The sequence below is a fragment of the Dasypus novemcinctus genome, chromosome 30 (assembly GCF_030445035.2).
Source record: "Dasypus novemcinctus isolate mDasNov1 chromosome 30, mDasNov1.1.hap2, whole genome shotgun sequence".
Classification (NCBI taxonomy): Eukaryota; Metazoa; Chordata; class Mammalia; order Cingulata; family Dasypodidae; genus Dasypus; species Dasypus novemcinctus.
The window spans coordinates 14,290,932-14,301,247 of NC_080702.1; the positions used below are offsets into that span (position 1 = coordinate 14,290,932).

Sequence of the window (10,316 nt, forward strand, 5' to 3'; positions counted from 1 at the left end):
AAGCTATGTCAGTCTCTTTGGGTGACCACAGTCTAGGCCTGCACAATGTGGATCATTCCACACAGCTGTGACACTATCCAAACATGTAAAGGAGAAAGCCGGAAGGAGATTTATCAGTGCCTGGCAAAGAAAGGGCAGTTTGAGTCTCTACAGCATTCAACACCAACTATACCCTTGGTTCTTACTACACAACCTGCAAGGGAGAAAAGGCAAGAAAGCCCTAAACTAAAGAGAGGAACATGCCCAGAATAAATACACATAGTAAGCCAAATGCCAAGACACCAACAAAAACTGCAATCCATCCCAAGAATCAGGAAGATATGGCACAGGTAAGGAACAAGGTAAGCCTCCAGATGACATAAAGGAGTTGAGACTGTTGGAAACTGGGGGGCTGGCGTAGCTCAGTGGTTGAGTACCTGTTTCCCATGTACAAGGCCCTGGGTTCAATCCCTGGTACCTCCTTAAAAGAAAAAAAAGAACAATCCACGAGACTGCTGGAAACTGAGGCATGGTGGTCTCACAAAGGGAGACGTGCTGTTTCCATGGCTATGCTTTTAACATAGGAATGCAGCAATTAAGCTTTTCGAGTCAACAGGACAGAGCTGTCCGGGCAGAGAGAAATACAAGCAAATGTACTTTGTAGTTTGAAAGGAATACTAAATCTCTGTACTTTGAGATAAGTTCTTTAATTTACGACTCTTGTTAATGTGTAGTTACACTGCTTGTTATCTCGACAGTTTGAGTATATATAATGCCACATGTAGAAAATAAAGTTGTCTGAGGAGTCATTACTCGCAGACCCCCTGATCCCAGCTCTTTCTCTTTCTTTCTCTCTTTGTTTCACTCTCTCTTTTTCTCTTTCTTTCATCCCCCATATCCTTCAGGTCCAAATCTCCAATAGAGACAACTAATCATAGGTGTTCCAACAAATCTCCTTAAGAAATGCAATGAGATGGCTGAAGAGATTAAGTATATTAAGATAACACTGGACAAGCACAAAGAAGAATGTGAAAGCATACATAGAAAAATAGGAGAGCTTATGGGAATGAAAGGTACAATAAATGAAATTAAAAATACAATGGAGTTATATAACAGCAGATTTGAGGAGGATAAAGAAAGGATTGGTGGGCTTGAAGAAATAGCCTCTAAAAGCAAATGTAAAAAAGAACAGATGGAAGAGAGTGGAAAAAATTGAACAAGGTATCAGAGAACTAAATGCCACAAGAGATGTGCAAACATATGTGTAAAGGGGGCCCAAGAAGGAGAAGAGAAGGGGAAAAAGGCAGAAGGAATAGTTGAAGAAATAATGGTAGAAAATTTTGAAACCCAATTGAAGGACATGGATATCCATGTCCAAGAAGCACAACATAGCCCCATATGAATAAATCCAATCAGACTAACTCCAAGACATATTAATCAAAATGTCAAATGCCAAAGACAGAATTCTGAAAGCAACAAGAGAAAAGCAATGCATAACATAAGAGATACCCAATAAGATTAAGTGCAGAGTTTTCATGGAGGCAAGAAGACAGTGGTGAGTGTTACAGCTCTTTGAGAATTTGCCTAGTAGGTCTTCTGGTTCTTGCTGGAAGGCCCTCACATTCCCCATATTTTTTTATACTAGTTTTTTCTTCCCCTCCTCCACCCTGCTGTTACTGCTGTGTGATAATCTGTCTCTATTTCTTTTTTATCTTTGTGATAATCTGTGTCTATTTCTCTTTCTTGTCTTCTCTTCTCATCTTTCCTGTTTAGGATTCACCAGGATTTCATCCTGAGGAACTCTGATGTGAAGAAAGATTCCCTGTCAATTGTGCCACCTCAGTTCCTGGTCTCTGCAGTGCTTCACCTTGACTATCTCCTTGTCTTTTATTGCTTCATGATCTTGGGATATGACTCACTTGCACAGGCACTGCCTCACCATGTGGGTATTTGGTCACCACGTGGGCACTGGCTCACTGGGCAGGCATTCAGCACACCACCTCAGCACACTCGGCTTGCCAAGTGGGCGCCCACATGTGCACATGGCACAGCATGCAGGCAATGGGCTCACCATATGGGCACTGGTTTGCCATGAAGGCACACTTTCTCTTCTTGTTCACCAACAGACCCCAGGGACTGAACCTGGGTCTTCCCATATGGTAGGCAGAGGCCCTATCACATGAGCCACATCTGCATCCCACATTCCCCATACATAAGAATAGAGTTAAGTTCCCATTAATAAACTGGGTGTTTTTTAAAACAACAACAACAACAACAACATTGGAATGACATATTTAAGAAGCTGCAAGGGAAATTTTTGAGCCAAGAATCTTATATCCAGCAAGATTGTCTTTTAAAATTGAGGGGGAGTTTAGAATTCACAGATAAACAGAAATTGAGAGAGTTTATAACCAGGAGACCAGCTTTGCAAGAAATATTAAAAAGTATGTGACAGCCTGAAAAGACTAAACAGGAGAGAGGCTTGTAAGAGAGTCTAGAAATGAAAAGTGTATCAGAAAAGTAAACAAAAGTGTCAAAGAGTGGTGAAAATAAAATATGACAGATCAAACACCAATATTTAGGAATCAAATTGACAAACATTGTAAAGCACTTACTTGTATTCTTAAAACTACAAATCATTGTTGAAAGAAATTTAAAAAGACCTAAATAATTGGAAGAACATGCCATGCTCATGTGTTAGAAGACTAAATATGATTAAGATGTCATTTCTACTCAAATTGATATACAGATTGAGTGCAATTCTGATAAAAACTTACACCAGCATTTAAAAAATAAGTGGAAAGCATGATTATCAAATTTATTAGGCAGGGTAAGGGATCATGAATATGAGAAACACCTTAAAAAAGGAGAGTGAAGTTGGAGGACTCTCACTTATGGACTTTAAATCACATTACCAAGGTATACGGTGAAAACAGCATGATATTGGTATTTTCTTTATATAATAGGTGCTAGAGGCAGTGCTTCACATTTCCTGTGTTTCCTCATCCTCCATTTCCTCTTTTCTCTGTGTAATGATTTTGGCCACCAACACTATCCCCTTTCCTCCACATCTTTCTATCCTCCATTATCTACTGTTTCTCTTATATTCCACCTCCCTTTCTTTGGCCCCCAAATTGTCTGACTTTTTATTTCTAATACCTTTGTTCTGTTTTCTTTCTTTTATTCACTCTTGACATTATTTTCTTTATTTTCTCTATTTTCTCTCTCATGTGACCACTGGCCATTTAATTTACTACATTCCACCCAATATGCAGTTGACTGTCTCATTATAGGTACTCTATTTACTGCTATAACTCTACACAACTTACATGAGTTTAATATCCATTCTCCCAGATCCCACATTGTTGCTCTGTTAACATTTATTACCAATACTACTTTACACATTTTCTTTTCTTACTCATTTTGCTCTCCCTGGCCCTAATATTTTCCCTCAAAGTGAACTTAGCCAGCAACAAGAAAATAGAGTAAGAAGAACAAAGTGACAAAGAGAAGACATAACACACATGAACAACAACTAATTAATCCCCAACACTTTGACAAAGAAGCTAAGGAACTGATTAAACCCATCAAGATAAAATGATGACCAGATAGCAAAAAAAAACTACAAACCAAACCAATACTCAGGGAAACATGGCCAAATCCAATGAACAAATTAAAAACGAGGAAGAGGAGCAGAACATCAGAGAAGTAATTAAAGCTCTCAAAACATGTATTAGAGAGCAACTTAATGATGTAAAGGAAAAGATTAACAATATGAAGAAAACACTTGGAGAGAATACAGAAGAAATTTCAGTCATACACAAAGAGATAACAGATGGATGGTGATGAACACCACAGTTCAAGAAATCAAAAATATACTCTCAGCAAATAGCAGCATATTAGAAGAGGCAGAGGAGAGAATTATTGACGTGGAAGACAGTATATCTGAAATCAAATAGTAGAACTGATTGATAAAAAGATACAAAAAATCCAGCTGAGACTTAGGGACCTGAATGACAATGCAAAACACACAAACATACATATTATAGGCATCCCAGAAGAAGAAGATAAGGGAAAGGGGACAGAAGAGGTGTTGGAGGAAATAATGGCTGAAAACTCCCAAAATTTACTGAGGGAGATGGACATACATGTCCAGGAAGCACAATGCACCCAAACACTATAAATCACAACAGGCCTACCCCAAGACATATATTTGTCAAATTATCCAATGCTCAAGACAAAGAGAAAATTCTAAAAGCAGCAAGAGGAAAGGGAGCTATCACATAAAAGGAGGCCCCATAAGATGAAGTGTTGATTTCTCATCTGAAACCATGGAGGCAAGAAGACAGTGGTATGATATAGTCAAGGCACTAAAAGAAAAAAATTTCCAACCAAGAATACTCTACCCAGCTAAGCTAGCATTAGAAAATGAGGGAGAGTTCAAAATAGTCACAGATAAACAGAAATTAAAAGACTATGCCAACAAGAACCCTACCCTTGAAGAAATACTAAAAGGAGTTCTGCAGGAGGAAAGAAAAAAACAAGAGAGGCAGAGTTGGAAGAGAGTGTAAGAGCAACAAAAACAATAAAAAGAGAAGAAAAAAAAACCCAGCAAAGTTGAAAAACACAAGTCCAAAGAAAATACGACTAACATAAATAATTCCTTGAAAGTAATAACACTGAATGTCAATGGATTAAACTCACCTATCAAAAGATTAAGACTGGAAGACTGGATAAGGAAATATGACCCATCTATATGCTGCCTACAAGAAACACATCCAAGACCCAGGGGTTCAAGGAGGTTGAAAGTGAATGGCTGGAAAACAATCTTACAAGCAAACAATAACCAAAAAAAAGGCAGGAGTAGCTATATTAGTATCAGAAAAAATAGACTTTAAATGCAAAATAGTTGTGAGAGACAAAGATGGATACTACATATTAATGATAGGGATAATCTTTCAAGAAGAATGAACAATCATAAATATTTATGCTCCTAACAAGGGTACCTCCAAATACACGAGGCAAACACTGGAAAAACTAAGTAAAAGAATAGATGCCTCACAATTATAGTGGGGGGCTTTAATAAACCACTATCAACTTTGGGACAGAATATCTCAAAAGAGAATCAATAATGAAACAAAAACTTTGAACAGTATATTAGAGGAGCTAGACCTAATAGACATATACAGATCATTACACCTGAATACAGCAGGATATACATTTTTCTCAAGTGCACATGGGTCATTCTCTAAGATAGACCATATGCTAGGCCAGAAAGAGAGGCTTAATGAATTCAGAAAGATCGAAAATATACAAAATAATTTCTCTGATCACAGTGGAGCAAAGCTGGAAATCTACAAGGGCCACAGGCCCAGATTTCACACCAAGATATGAAAATTAAACAGCACACGGTTAGAAAAAGAGTAGGTCAAAGAGGAAATCTCCAAAGAAATTAATAACTACCTTGAAACTAATGAAAATGGTAACACAACATACCAAAACTAGTGGGATGCAGCAAAAGCAGTACTGAGAGTGAAATTTATAGCCATAAATTCATACATCAAAACAGAAGAGCTAAAATTGAAGAAATAACTGCACATTTGAAGGAATTAGGTAAAAAAACAACAAAGTAACCCAACAGGAAGAAGAAAGAAAGAAATAACAAAGATAATAGCAGAACTAAATGAAATAGAAAATAAGAAAGCACCTGAAAAGATAAACAAAACCAAGAACTGGTTCTTTGAGAAGATAAAAAAAATCGACAAACCCTGAGCTAGACTAACAAAGAAAAAGAGAAGATGCAAATACTCAAAATAAGAAATGAGAAAGGAGATATCACCACTCACCCTACAGAAATAAAGACTATCATAAGAGGACACTTTTAAAAACTACATTCCAATAAAAATGACAATTCAGAGGAAATGGACAAATTTCTAGAAACATATAAGCAGCCTATATTGATGAAAGAAGAAATTGATCTCAACAAACCAATCACAAGTAAAGAGATAGAATCGGTCATTAAAAACCTACCAAATAAGAAGAGCCCAGGGCCAGACGGCTTCACAGGTGAATTCTACAAAACATTTCAGAAAGAACTAACACCAATCCTGCTGAAACTCTTCCAAAAAATCGAAACAGAAGGAACATTGCCTAACTCATTCTATGATGCCAACAGTACCCTAGTACCAAAGCCAAACAAAGACACCACAAGAAAGGAAAATTACAGACCAATTTCTCTAATGAACCTAGATGCAAAACTCCTCAACAAAATACTTGCTAACTGTATTCAACAACACCTTAAACGAATTATACACCATGACCAAGTGGGATTCATTCTGGGTATGCAAGGATGGTTCGACATAAGAAAATCAATCAATGTAATACACCATATAAACAGAGTGAAGGGAAAAATTCCCATGATTATATCTATAGATGCAGAAAAAGTATTTGACAAAATACAGCACCCTTTCTTGGTAAAAACACTGCAAAAGATCGGAATACAAGGAAATTTTCTGAACATGATAAAGCGTATATATGAAAAACCCATAGCCAACATCATTTCCAATGGTGAAATCCTAAATTCTTTTCTTCTAAGATCAGGAACAAGACAAGGATGTCCACTATCACCTCTTCTATTTAACATTGTCTTAGAAGTACTTGCTTGAGCACTGAGGCAAGAACCAGATATAAAAGGCATCCAAATAGGAAAAGAAGAAGTCAAAATTTCATTATTTACAGATGACATGATCCTCTACATAGAAAACTTTGAGAAATCTACAAGAAAACTTCTAGAACTCATAAATGAGTTTAGTAAAGTCGCAGGTTATAAGATCACTGCACAAAAATCACTGGCATTTCTCTACACCAATAATGAGAAAGCTCAGGAGGGAATCAAGGAATACCATTTACAAGAGTAAATAAAAAAAATAAAGTACCTAGGAATAAATTTAACTAATGATGTAAAAAACTTATACACAGAGACTACACAACACTGTTCAAGGAAATCAAAGAAGACCTAAATAAATGGAAGAATACTCCCTGTTCATGGATAGGAAGACTAAATATTATTATGATGTCTATCCTACCAAAACACAACTACAGATTCAATACATTCCTAATAAAAATCAACACAGCATTTTTAATGAACTATAAAAACTAGCTATGAAATTTATTTGGAAAGGAAAGAGGCCCCAAATAGCCAAAGACATATTGAAAAAAAAAATGAAATGGGAGGAATCACACTACCTGACTTTAAAACATACTACAAAGCTACAGTAGTGAAAACAGCATGGTATTGGCACAAGGATAGACACACTGACCAATTGAACCAAATTGAGAGTTCTGATATAGATCCTCATATATATAGTCATATAATAGTCGATAAGGCCACCAAACCTTCTCAACTGGGAAAGAATGGCATCTTCAACAAATGGTGCCTCGGTGGCCGACTTGGACCAGTGGTTAGGGCATCCGTCTACCATGTGGGAGTCCGCAGTTCAAACCCTGGGCATCCTTGACCCGTGTGGACCTGGCCCATGCTGGCCCATGCACAGTGCTGATGTGCACAAGGTGTGCCGTGCCACAGAGGGTTGTCTCCCATGTAGGGGAGCCCCATGCACACGGAGTGCACCCTGTAAGGAGAGCCGCCCAGCATGAAAGTGCAGCCTGCTCAGGAATGGCGCCGCACACACGGAGAGCTGACACAACAAAATGACTCAACAACAAGAAACACAGATTCCCGTGCCACTGAGAACAATAGAAGCGGACAAAGAAGCAGCAAATAGACAGAACAATTACTTGGGGGGGGGGGAGGAAGGGAGAGAAATTAAGTAAGTAAATAAATAAACAAATAAATAAAAAAGAAAAATATGGTGCCTGGAGAACTGGATATCCATTTGTAAAAGAGTGAAAGAGGATTACCAACTCATAAAGACATAAAAATAAGAGGTAAGCCCAAAAAGACTTTGGAAAGCAATGCTGGGAACCATCTACAGGACCTTGTAATAGGAAATGGCTTCATGAACTTCACACCCAAAGCACGAGCAACAAAGGAACAAATAGATAAATGGGACTTCCTCAAAATTAAAGCCTTCTGCACCTGAAAGGAGTTTGTCAAGAAAGTGAAAAGAGAACCTACACAATGGGAGAAAATATTTGGTAACCATATATCTGATAGGAGACTTATAACCTATATATATAAAGAACTCCTGTATCTTGAAAATAAAAAGATAAACAACCCATTTTAAAAATGGGCAAAGTTTTAAACAGACACTTCTCCAAAGAAGAAATACAAATGGCTATAAAGCACATGAAAAAATGCTCCAAATCTCCAGCTATTAGGGCAATTCAAATGAAAACTACAATGAGATACCATTTCACTCCGATAAGATTGGCAGCTATGAAAAAAACAGAAGACTGCAAATGCTGGAGATGATGTGGAGAAATGGGAACACTCATCCACTGCTGGTGGGAATGCAGAAGGATCTAATCATTCTGGAGGACAGTTTCTCAAAAAACTAGCTATAGATTTGCCATATGACCCAGCAATTCCACTGCTGTGTATATGCCCAGTAGAACTGAAAACAAGGACACAAACCAATATATGAACACCAATGTTCATAGCAGCATTGTTCACTATTGCCAGAAGTAGGAATCAACCCAAATGCCCATCAACAGATGAATGGATCAATAAAATGTGGTATATACATACAATGGAATACTACTCAGCTTCAAGAATGAATATACTACAAACACATGTGATAACATGGATGAATCTTGAGAACCTTATGTTGAGCGAAGCAACCCAGGCATTGAAGGACAAATACTACATGACCTCATGATATGAAATAAGTAAACCAAGCTGCTTCAGAGAGCTAGAGATTGGATGATAGACTTACAGGAAATTGGGGGTAGAGGAAGGATGTAAGCTGACACCTACATGGATGAAATCTATGATAAGCTGGAGGTCAGTATTTGTACAGGGAAGGGATAAAATGGGGGCTCTGCGGGCTTGAGGGGTGCCAGGGATAGGAGGATTGGTAATATTGCCCAAGAAATTGGGGGGAGAGTGGACGAACATATGAACATAGGAGATTGTCAGAGATTTGGATGAGAGTATAATGCTGAGAAAACTTTTTCAAAAATATAATAAGGAAGGTTACTTGTTTTAGATGCTTAAAGGGGATAATCTGACATAGGACAGGCTTCTAGGGAGTGTGTGAGTGCTCATTTTGTCATAGTTGATTATATCATTGGATAGAGACCCATATAATAAGAATGAAGGCATACCCGCATCCTGGGGAGGACTGATATTCTCAAATAGAGGGAATTGTATCTCTTGAGAGAAATGGTGGCTCCCAATGTGTTAGGGCAGTCGAGCATGTCAAGCCCTCAACATTGATGCAAGTATCTCTGAACATGGCCCTTGAAGCAATGAGGATTGACTGTCATTGTGGGCCCTGAGGGGAGGGGGAAAGAGGTATTGAATAGATGGAATCAATGTAATTGTGTGGGCAATAGAAGTGTTCCACAATATTACACAAGGATGGATATAAGACATGTTAAATTACACCAAAAATGTATAGGGGCTGATAGGCTAAAATGTAAATCATAACATAAAACATAAGATAACTAAAAATTTAGAGAATTGTATAGTCTAAAATATAAACCACAATGTAAACCCAAATGTTACCTTGTTTGAAAGCTATTGTCTCAATATCTGTACAACAGTTTCAGTAAATATAAATATGTAAAAAGATTATTGCTGAGGAAGGGAAAAAGCTTTTATGTTGGATATCTGGGAGTAATGTATATTGTATATACGAAACTTTTATGAAGACAAGCTTAATAATAATTAAGAAAAAAAAAGAATGGACATAGACACTGAGGAAAAGATGGAAGAAGTTGCCTTGCCAATTTGCATACAGGGCAACACACTGCAGTGATGGAAGGCAAAACATGAAAACCAAAGCTATTGCATCTCTTAATTTTTTGATACCTCAAATTATTTTTACCTTAATTTTTCTAAATTAATATGTATTCTATATCTAACCTTTAAACCCATCACTATATTCCATTTTACTATTAATGGAACCTGGCAATATATTGGGCTTCATTTTTGAAGATGTTTTGGATCACAGAGAGGTTCAACAATGGCAGGGGAGGAATGCCGGTGTGGGATGTTTTTGACAGGGGACACATGGTTGGTAGGGAGTTCTCCAGGGCATATATCCAGGGTACATAAAAATATTTTCATAGTGGTTACAATTAAAAATAACAACAGAGGGAGTGCTGAGTTCCTAGCCAGGGGAGCTCTATCACAGTCCCTAAAGGAACAG

At 37.6% G+C, this 10,316-nt stretch overlaps 1 non-coding gene across 1 annotated transcript; it reads left to right on the forward strand.

The window, feature by feature from the left end:
* Positions 1–1,536: 1,536 nt before the first annotated feature.
* LOC131276957 (U7 small nuclear RNA) lies at positions 1,537–1,598 on the forward strand. The gene has a single exon (XR_009184172.1). It is a non-coding gene; the product is annotated as a U7 small nuclear RNA (small nuclear RNA).
* The last annotated feature ends 8,718 nt before the right edge of the window (positions 1,599–10,316 follow it).